This window comes from Nicotiana tomentosiformis, chromosome 11 (assembly GCF_000390325.3).
Source record: "Nicotiana tomentosiformis chromosome 11, ASM39032v3, whole genome shotgun sequence".
Taxonomy (NCBI): Eukaryota; Viridiplantae; Streptophyta; class Magnoliopsida; order Solanales; family Solanaceae; genus Nicotiana; species Nicotiana tomentosiformis.
The window spans coordinates 127,585,790-127,597,964 of NC_090822.1; positions in this window are offsets into that span (position 1 = coordinate 127,585,790).

Here is a 12,175-nt window from a genome sequence, read left to right on the forward strand (position 1 = left end):
TTTTAATTACTACTACTACTATACTACACCATTAATTCTACTAACTATGCTATTAAAAATAAGAAGCTAGCTAACAATAAAAAGATAAGAAACTAACAATACTAATATAATACTATAGAAAGAATAGAGAATCTTTCACCCCATACTTAAAAGAGTGCAGTGTCCTCAATGCACAAATAAAGTAAAAATAACAAGGGTGGACAAGAAACTCCCTGAAAGACCAAAGGCCGAAGCAATAGCAGCTCACGGGATACTCAGACTTCTCTCATGGATGGTCCTTTGTGCGGGTACCTCACACTAGTTCCAACCATCTGGCTCGCTTTTGCACGCTTCCAGTGACTTTTCTTCCTATGCTCATAATCCTACAAAACAAAACAACACTACAAAAATAATAAAATAAACAAAAATAAATAAAGCAGTAAAGTTGGGTTGCCTCCCAACAAGTGCCTAATTTAATGTAGCGGCACGACGTGAACCGCTTTTTGTCTCTACCTCGAACTTATGAATTGAGCCCCTAACATGGCATCCAGTCTGCGGCTATGCTCCAGTGGTGGGACTACAACGATAACCAGGCCAAGTAATAAATTTTTCACTCTACACTTCTCGACCTTTAAATGAGGAATGTAATTTTTGCTTTTGGCACAACAAATTCAAGAAAATAGGCACTCTCATCCTCACCCTTTGACCCCCTCATTGGCTCAGATGGCTCGATTACTATCTTACTATCTAAACATAATGTGGAAAAATGATTGGAATGGGGTCTAATGCGCCTTAACTCATGAATTGTACTACTATTTACATCCTCATATATACACACACTCAAATCTCCCAAAGTAATATTATCTATTCCCTCATATGACTCTAGAGCATTCCTCTCAACATTGGCATCCTCAAGAAAAACATGGTCTAATGATTGGTATTCTCGTTTTAGCTCCTCAATTTGGTCTAGAAGATTTTTTTCAGCTTCATACAACTCATCATTAAATTGTTGGCCATTACACGCATCAACCTTTTCATTCAAATTTGCATCCAAGTTATGCACAGCCAAGCCAAAATTATCAATTTTATGTGCAAGATCATCTCTCTCCTTAGACCAATCATTCACCAACGTTGTCAGAAGACAACGTCGTTTTGCATATTTCCTTAATCGAGAATATTCGTCCCAATACCAACCCTTACTCCCATATTCAAATTCAGATTTCCAAGAGTTCAGGTCATGACAAGCCCAAAATGATGATCCATATAAGTCTTCCGTCAACCAAGAGTCTTCATCAATAACCTTACCTGCATATATTTCATCCCCAGATGTCATGGTGAAAGAACTAGAAACACACTAAGAGAAAAATCAAATAGTTATAAAAATAAAATATTTACAAAAAGAGAAGGAAAAAAAAACTTGTAAAGATAAAAGTAAAAGCCTAATGTAGAAAAATAGTTAATTTCTAAGTCCCCGGCAACGGTGCCAAAAACTTGTTGCGGCCAAACGCACACGCAAGTATACGCGGTCGTCAAGTAATAAAATGACTAAAAGTCGGATGTCGAACCCATGAGGACTTGTGATTAACTATTAACTAAATTAGACTATCCTAATTATCTAAACAAGAATTAAACCTAAAAATATTTAATTCTAAACTAATTAAATAAAAAAATATAAATAATGAACTTTGAACAGAGAAAGAGCGAATTTTTATGATATCAATGTAATAAAAATAATCTATGGTTATGGGCTATCTAACAATCCTATTGTATTCTTTAATTGAATTGACCGACTAATTTATCTAGTTTATTGGTTGACAGGGTTAATATTGCTCATAAGAATCTGTCGAGTTCTTGCTCGCCTATTCGAGCTAACCTAACGCCTATATGTCTATGGAGTTAGAATCAACAAGAACGCATTTATAATTCATGTAAATCAACCAAGCAAGGCAATTAGGTATATGTCTATCCTAACCACGAATTCGTTCCCCGATGCCCGAGTTCAAGAACTTTCTCTACTCAATCCTATATGTAATCTAGAATTTCCACTTTCGAGTTCAATTCTAGATTCGTAGATAGTATTCAATTGGTGATCAAGAAATTAAATAATTAAGCACAAGATTAAATAAATAAACCAATATGATAAATCAAGAAGGCAAAATCAATATCCGAATAACAATAGTCATGAAAGAACCACAACCCTAGAACGTGAAGTTTAGCTACACATAGACATGGTAGCCAAACAACAAATCATACAAAGAAACATAAAAATTACTAAGTTTGGTGAGAGAAAGATGAAACTTGATGAATTCCGGCCTCCACGGCGGCTCTGTGCTTGTGCTTTCTCTCTCAAGACGTCCTTCTCATTTTTTAAAATAGGTTTAGGTTGGCTTTTATATGAGTTGGGGGCGTCTTGGGGTCGAAATAACCGAGTCCCGGTCGAAATAGGACATTTTCACGTTTTTGAGCGTCCAGGGCAGCGTGGGGCTCTGGCCCTGGCGCTCAAATATTTTAGCTGCTATAAATTGCGCCACAGCTAGCGCCCTACGCTGGTTGTGGCCCTCAAATTTTACTTTTTGCCTTTTTGTCCCGATTTCGCTCCAATTCGCGCCCTTTCGTCCCAAATTACATCCGAATGATCCCTACACATAGAAATACCAAAATTTAGCACAAATAATCATATTAAAAATCTCAAATTGTCGAGACATGAGCAAAATGTGAGGCGGTATATATCAAAATATGCATACATTAAGCCGATTATCAGTCCACAAAAGGAAAAGGCGGCCAATTATGCAGAAACTCAAGGAGAGATGTTATTGATGGCATATGTTGATTCATGTGATGCTAACAATGAAGACACATGGTTTCTTGACTCAGGATGTAGTAATCATATGTGCGGAAAGAAGGAATATTTTTTCGATTTTGATGGAAGTTTTAGAGATTCAGTGAAGTTGGGTAACAATTTAAGCTTGAGTGTAATAGGAAAGGGAAATATAAGGCTTCAGATGAAGGAAACAACAAAGGTTATCACAAGTGTGTTTTATGTACCAGAACTGAAAAATAATCTATTGAGTATTGGACAGTTACAGGAAAAAGGGCTTGATGTTTTGTTTCAACGCGGTCAATGTAAGGTGCATCATCCTGACAAATGCTTAATTATGGATACACAAATGACTTCAATACTATTACAGAAGATGCAGTGCAACTTTGGCATTGTTGGTATGGACACTTAAGCTTTAAAGGCTTACAGATTCTTCAGCAAAAAGGCATGGTGCATGGTTTGCCGCAACTCAAGTCTCCTCTGAAACTATGCAAAGACTGTTTGTTGGGAAAGCAACAACGTGATCCATTTCCAAAGAAGGGCAATTGGAGAGCTTCACAAGTTCTACAACTAATATACGTTGATATCTGTGGTCCGATCAAGCCTATATCTAATAGCAAAAAGAGGTATCTGCTCACATTCATTGATGATTTTAGCAGAAAATTATGGTTTTATTTATTGACTGAGAAGTCTGAAGCCTTTGCTATTTTTAAAAGATTTAAGACTCACGTTGAAAAATAGACGAATTCTTTTATTAGAGGCTTTCGTACAAATCGGGGAGGAGAATTCACTTCATAAGATTTCTCTAGATTTTGTGATGAGAATTGAATAAAGAGACAATTGACAACTCCATATACGCCGCAACAAGATGGGGTCGCGGAGCGAATGAATAGAACTATTATGAATATGATCCATAGCATGCTATCAGAGAAGAAACTTCCCAAGACTTTTTGGCCTGAAGCACTCAATTGGACAGTCCATGTTTTGAATTGGAGTCCGACATTGGCAGTAAAAATTAAGACACCAGAGGAAGCATGGAGTGGATACAAGCCCTCAGTTGAGTACTTTAGAGTTATTGTATGCCTTTCTCATGTTCATGTGCCTGATAATACTAGATCAAACCTAGATGATAAGAGTTTGTGTTGTATTTTGTTGGGAGTCAGTGAGCAATCAAAAGCTTATAGACTTTATGATCCAATTTCACAAAGGATCATTATAAGTAGGGATGTCGTGTTTGAAGAAGACATGAGCTGGGATTGGGATAACAAGCATAAAAAAGCAATTTTGTGTGACCTGGAATGGGATGAACGTGGCAAGGAAGAAGCTCAACGTGAAGAGGAAACATCTCAACTAGTTCCTGTTACTGAGATAATGGAAGATAATGAACCTGGTTCGGAAGGAACAGAGGAAATACTACCTTCCTCTGACCCTTTGTCTTCAGACCATCAATCCTCTACTTCGATACCACAGAGGACTAGGCCACCACCGATTTGGATGCAAGACTATGAAACAGGTGACACCATCTGAGAAGAAGAAAGTGATATGGTTATGTTTGCAGCCACTAATACTGATCCTATTTACTTTGAAGATGCCGTTAAGAGTGAAAAGTGGCGGCATGCCATCGACGTCGAGATGGAAGCAATAGAAAAAATTGGTACATGGGAATTAATAGATTTGCCTGAAGGATGGGGGAAAATTGGAGTTAAGTGGATTTATAAAACTAAATTTGATGAAAATGAAGAAGTAAAGGCTAGGCTTGTCATGAAGGGGTATGCCCAACAACATGGGGTAGACTATACAGAAGTATTTGTACCTGTGGCGCGTATGGAGACAATTCGATTGGTAATTGCGCTTGCAGCTCTAAGAGGATGGCCTTTGTACCAGATAGATGTAAAGTTCGCATTTTTACATGGAGAATTGCATGAAAATATTTTTGTGGAACAACCTTGTTGTTATGTGCAAAGGGGAAATGAACAGAAAGTATATAAGTTAAAAAAGGCATTTTATGGGCTTAAGCAAGCGCCGCGAGCTTGGTACAACCGCATAGAAGCCTATTTCATGAAGGAAGGTTTTGAAAAGTGTGAGTACGAGCATACATTGTTCATCAAGACAAGTAAAGATGAAAAAATATTAATTGTAAGTTTATATGTTGATGATCTGATATTTACTGGCAATGATGAGTTAATGTGTGCCGAATTTAAAGGTTCCATGAAGCATGAGTTTGACATGACAGACCTTGGAAGAATGAGATATTTCCTTGGTTTGGAAGTTTATCAAAGATCAGATGGAATTTTTATCACTCAAAAGAAATATGCATTGGAGGTACTACAGAAGTTTGGGATGGATAAAAGCAATTTTGTCCATAATCCAATCGTTCCTGGCTCTAAGCTTATGAAAGATGCGGACGAGATCAAGGTGGATAAGACTTATTATAAGCAAACTATAGGTAGTCTCATGTATCTCACGGCAACTCGACCGGATATGATGTTTGTAATGAGCCTTATTAGCAGATATATGGAGAATCCCACTGAACTTCATTTACAGGCGGCAAAAAGGGTGTTGAGGTATTTAAAGGGGACAATTAAGTTTGGCATATTTTACGGGAAGGGAGGAGATGATGAACTTGTTGGTTATACTGATGGCGATTATGCTGGCGATTTGGAAGATAGAAAAAGTACATCAGGCTATGTGTTTTTATTGAGCTCAGAGGCAGTATCTTGGTCTTCAAAGAAACAACCAGTAGTGAGTTTATCTAATACAAAAGCAGAATTTATAGTTGCTGCTTTATGTGCATGCCAAGCTATTTGGTTGAAGAGGAAATTAGAAAAGTTGGATCCTAATCAAGGCAAGACATCTGTTATACACTGTGATAATAGTTCTGCAATTAAACTTTCAAAAAAAAAATCCAGTTATGCATAGTCGCAACAAGCACATAGATGTGCGTTTTCACTTCCTGCGAGAACTCGCAAAAGATGGCACTATGGAATTAGTTTACTGCGGTACAAAGGAATAATTAGTTGATGTGATAACTAAGCCCCTCAGGATGGATGTCTTTTTGAAGTTGCGAGAATTGTTGGGAGTTTGTTTTAAGTCTAAGATAAACTGAGTGCTCATAGCATTCAGTTTAAGGGAGAAATTATTAGAAGTCTTTTAGTGTTTAGCTTCCTAATGTTATTAGAGTTCTTTGTTTGTCGAGTTCTTCACGTCATTAGAATTTGTTAGACTCTAGGAAACATAGTTTTAGCTTTAGACGTCGGTTATATAAGGCTATATATAGTCATATTCGTTTCAATAAAATCATCGAATTCCTCTTTCATATTTCTTCTCTCTTGCATAAGTTTTCTTTGGTTTTCAACACGAACTACAATGCAATCCTTGACTAAAATTGTACGAAGCATATAGCAAACTATAAAACGTCAAATAAGGCTTACTCATCCGAAATTAAATATAGTTCTGCGTGCCCAACAATCATAAGATTACAAGACAAATTAGGCACAAATAGTTGCACAACTAATTATAGGTCACAGGGCATTTGTGATCTATAATTAGTTTTCCAATAAACTATACGTTTTAACTACACATGAATTGAGTACTAGAAAATCTTATATTTTCAAAAGGTTTAACACAATTCACAAATACAGATCAAACTTTCATAGAGGTCCGCGAGAATATCTCTTAGAAGTGTATCACCGAAGTTTCAAAGTAGAGATGTAAATACTACTCGACGAATGTTAGTTTTACTCGTCATTAATGTTACTTTAATTGTACCATAGGAAAAGTTATAATCTTACTTTATTGTACCGTTTGTAGATCTATTCTTTCAATTAGTATTACATAGTTATAACTAAAAGTAGCATACTAGAAGAATTTTAATTCTGAGACGTGTGTATGAGGTCTTATATTAAACATGACAAATAATTACTCTGGAAAAAAAATATATTCATGTTCACCCAATTTACATTAATGTGTAATTTGTTTGATCACAACCTCCACCATACTTTCTTGACTTAATTTGTTTAGGCGCATTGTACTTTCCTTGACTTTGACTTAAAGTGAAAGGGAAAAGAAAAAGGTGCTATGACTAGTTAATTAAATCAGGCCTAAATCAATTATAGACAGCGCTGCCTTTTGAAAGATTACATGTGACACAATCCAATTTACCCCTAAATTACATAACATTTGAACATTAACTAGTAAAATCCAAAAGCTCTTTGGCTTTATCTATTCAAAAAGGATTTAGTGAAAATGACAAAAGAAATGGCGGCGACATCAACTTCCTAACCATCCTTCTTGTTACATTTGTGACATTTTCATAGTCATTTTTCTTTCGAAATAAAAGGGTGGCAGAAATTAAAGAGACAATTGAAATCTGAAACTTAGAGCAACTCCAAACTTGTCCCCAAAATGGGGATTCTCTATTTTTGGGAACAAAAATGGAAAAATTTCATTCCAACCCTCTCTCATTTTTGTCCCCAAAATGGAGAGTGAATAGTGTGTCCCCAAATTCATCTCCTCATTTACTATTCTTTATTAAAATATTATTATTTTTATTATTTAATCTTTTAATTTATCTTTTTATATATACTTAATTATGTTTATATAATATATTTACCTAATTAATTTTTCATCTTAACTTTGACGTATAATTTTAAAAAATTAATTATTGCGCATCTATTTTTTTATGTAAAATTGATAGTTAATTTTATTATGAGTTATAATTGTATGAAAAAGATATAACCATCAAAAGATATAATTTTGAAGTTGAATATTTATGTAGTATTTCGAATGAATTTTATCGTTATGTAATATGTATTTAATTAATCTTGTATCGCAATAATTTCACTTTTATTTAAATTATTAGTTAATCTATAATAATTGCTTATAAATTATATTATTTAAAATTTTATAAAATTGTTTTAATGGAAATTACAAATTAATAAAAATAAAAGATGAAATTTGTTTAATGAAAATTAAAAAATAAAATTAAAATGAAAGATAATAATATAATATAGAAGAGAGAGAAGAATATAAAAAAGAATATTCTTTTTTTGGGGGAAAAATGAAGGAGTGATTGGAGTAAGTTATCCCCAAAATGGAAAAATCCCCATTTTGGACCAAAATAGGGGTAAAGGTTGGAGATGCCCTTAACTTTAGCCCACCTGAGTTTGGGAAAAGAAAGAATGAGAAGAAAAAGGACAAATGTATTTATAATAATGTCATGAGGGGAAAAAACATGAAAATGCTTGTAACAAAAAGGATAAAGACAACAAATAAACTATCTCCAAGTAAATTGAATTATCCTTGTCAGGGGCAAAATTCTCTAATACACTAAAATCACTAATAAAATTAAGTAATAACTGAAAATTGATGTATCCTCCAAAAGGGAAAGATACATGCAATTCCTTGTGGAAAAGATGCATGCAACTCCTCGCTATTCAACAAATGACTACTTTTCTAAAATTAAAATCAATTAAGAACATATAAGTAAATGTTGTGGTAGGTATTAAAAAGGTTTGAGCTCGTGCCAAATATGTATTTTAAAATTTTGTGTACTTATTTTCAAATATATTTGTCTATATGATTTAAATCGAATGCAATAGGAGGTGAAATTACATAATTCAAGCATAGTAACAACCTACAAACTTACGTTTTTCTTATAGTATATCCGTTGAGCAAAAACTTTGGACATAATAATTATGTTTTTTTGTAACTTTATTGCTTTTGAAGACAAATTCATCAAAAAATAGTGACACTTGAAACTGCGAACATACCATCTAATATTTGTTTTTAAAGGATTTCTAAAAAGGATAAGTTAGAACTTAATACTTTGAATTAAATTCAATTTTAAAAATTTAGCGCACAAACCATATAAATAGTTGTCCTTTAAAATGTATATGCTCCCTTCGTTCACGTTTAGTTGTCAAGTATTCTAAAAATAAAAATTTATTTTTACTTGTCATTTTTCGCATATCAATTTATTTTTTCTTAGCATTAATTACTCATTCCAAATTATTTTCCTAATTGATTAAGACTACACACCAATTAATATGAGTATTATGATAAATTATGTATTTTATTTATTATTTGTTCAGGGTGCGTAAAGTAAATAATGACATAGTAAAAGTGAAAGGAGGGAGTACATCACTACAACAAAAACGTTTGAAGTTTGAACATACACCATATATGGGACGTGTTTGGATTGACTTTTAAGCTGGTCAAATCAGCTTTTAAAATCTTTTTAATTTTTTTCAGTATTTGACAAAATTAAAAAGTAGATAAAATAAGTTAAAAACTGCTTAAAACGTCAAAAGCAAGAAGTTAGACAATCATAACATAGTATTTTTTGACTTAAAAACTATTTGTGCTGAAAATTACTTTTCTTTTAAGCCAATCCAAACTTATAATAGTATATTGGCTCTTTTTTATATTGTGATTGATGTTACAGTCTAGGGGTATTGTTGGTAATATATGCTTTGAAGCGCTCGTCCGATTGATCAACTTACCTGCAGACCTCGTAAGGCGGGCAAGATTAAATAAATATTTAAAGGTATGCAATCCCATTAACACCCTTCTTAAACTTCTAGATTTACTTTAATGCCATTATTTATTTTGTTGAAGATATCGCCGCCTAAACAAGTGGAAAAAATAATTAAAAAATCTCTCATCACGCCAACATTGAAATCTGAATCTGGTGGATTATTTGAAAATGTAAAATATGATCCTGGACATTAAATTACATATGTGCCCTTGGAAGGTCAATCAATTTACTACTCTTACAAGAGTTTGCCAAGCAAAGGCAAAAAGTGCCCTATTTTAAGGACCAGTTTGGTCATAAATTTTATCAAAATAAATTTAGATTTTATTTGACAAATACATATTTGGCCATAAATTTTGTCTATATTTGGCAAAATAATAGCTAGTTTTGGGCCAAAATATCAATATTATATTTTTTAAAAATTGCCCCAAACTTTTATATTTTATAAAAGAGCTCACCATTTATTATTTTATAACAATGTTGTTTCGTCTTCTCAGTCATTTGATAGTGTATCATGTAGTTCATTATAAAAATAATATTTTTTATCAAATTTATTTATGTTCAGAACTATAGTTTGCGAGAATATAATGAATGTTATTGATAATGGTATTGTTGGGTATTTGTGATAGTTTTTAGAACTTGTGGATATAAGTCATGTTTCATGTTTTTCCAAAATAAATTTAGAAAATATGTTTTGAAATCTGATGTCCAAACACACTTTCATCTTCAAACCAAATTTTACCCGAATTAAATTTTTCAGAATAAATTTGGAAATCTATGACAAAAAACTAGCTAAGTTTTTAACAGCAAAGTCCCAATTTATTTTGGTTTCTTCAATTGGAAGAATCATCATCGCCTCTACTTTAACGTTCGGCCCATATTTTGTTGTCAAATTCCAATTTAAGAAAATGCCCATCACCAATTAATAAATGTTTGGTTTTCTTGGACGAATTCTTTCACGAAAACAGTTACCATGCTTGTTTTTATTTTCAACTTGTATAACAACAACAACAATCCAGTATAATCCCACTAGTAGAATTTGGGGAGGGTAGTTTGTACGCAAACTTTATCTCTACCCTGGGATAGAGAAGCTGTTTCCGATAGACCCTCGGCTTCCTCATTCCAAGAACTCCCTACCTTGCTCTTGGGGTGATAAGGAAAGAATACTCGTTATTCATAATAATACTCGTTATTCATTTTTTCTTCAACTATAAAAATCATGTAAATAGACCAACAAGGATTGTGGTGGAGTGGTAAGTATTCATTCATTTTTAACCAGAGGTCTAGGATTTGAGTCCTTAGGTATGGAGTCGCCTTTGTTAGGGAGCGCTTTACCCCCAATATGGGACTTCCCGGCACGAATTCGGATTTAATCGAACCCCAATATGAATACCGGACACCGGGTGAAAAACAAAAAAAAAATCATGCAAATAGGAGTATATTTGCATTAATGACACACCACATATTGGTGCAAGAATACAACATTACAAATTTACCATTCACTTGACTTTGAACCAAAATCAACCCAGGGAAATAGTCTTAGAGAAATTACGTGGTATAGCAGCTCTAAAAAATAATAGACAATCAAATATTTTTATATATATATATTAATGTAATAAACGTAAAATATACATATGTTTTGCGTAATTAGTCTATTTTTTTTGTATGTATTGACTAGCAGATGTAATTATTTTTATCTGTCTGGCCAAATGTGAAACTTTTCCAATAGTCTTTGCATGCTCTAAATATATCATCGCTACTTTCTTCTCTTCTTATTTTTCGCTATTCAACTTTTTCTACCTTGCGTGCTTGCGATATAATATCTTAATATTTGAAGAAATGATAAAGGGAAATGTCCATGCTATATTGTAAATATCTTGAAATTTTAAGATACGTGAATTTCAAGCAAGAGATTACAATTTCACTTCATCATTTTTAATCGTTTTTTAAGAAATATTCTTTCATTATATTATATGACACCAAATAGATAATGATGATGTTGTAATTGAAATACTTGCTCCTTCACCGTAATAACCACCATTAAAGCAAGGTATCCCTTAGCATTGAGAAAAGTCTAAAGTCAGTGTTTGCCTTTTGCTATCTTGAAGAATAAAATTAGAAGCTGTCACGGCCATATGTTCCTTTCTCCAGATTAAGCAGACTTTTATTGAATTATATTTCTTGGAAAATTACATATATATTTTTTCCGACTAAAAAAATTTCATATATAATTATACCAAAATTTATTTAATTTTAGAGCTAAAAGAAGTAGAGAAGAACTTTTATTCCAAGGTGCCCTTCAATTTATAGTCTATTATGCATCTTTTAAAAAAAGATGAAACTTTTTAATTTTAATATTTTTACTTTACTTTTAATAAAATGCGCTTAATAAATGACATGTTGAAGGCATCATGTATCAAAAAAGTTTTCGGTATAACACAAATATTTAGCTTATGCGGTAATAATTTATTATTTTTTTAAAACCGTTAAATACTATTACGTATATAAAATGAGTCGAAAGAAGTAGTGAAAGCAAAGAATTTATCCCTTCGGGGATGACCTAGTTGGTTTGGAGGGTGATCATCCATACATATGATTTGGGATCGATCCCCCCTCAATGCCTTATGGGTCGAGCCTGTCGCACATGACTTGCCTAGTGCAATTTATATTCCATGTGTGGTTTGTATGTTATTACACAGTGGGGGCTTACCTAATGCGCATAGAGTGTGGTTTGCAGGTTATTATACAGTGAGGGGTTACCTAGTGCGTACAGAGTGCTCACCCAAATGGCAGAGGCTATGACAGAGACCGTAGCGGCCGAAGGTTTTTATGGAAGTTTCCAA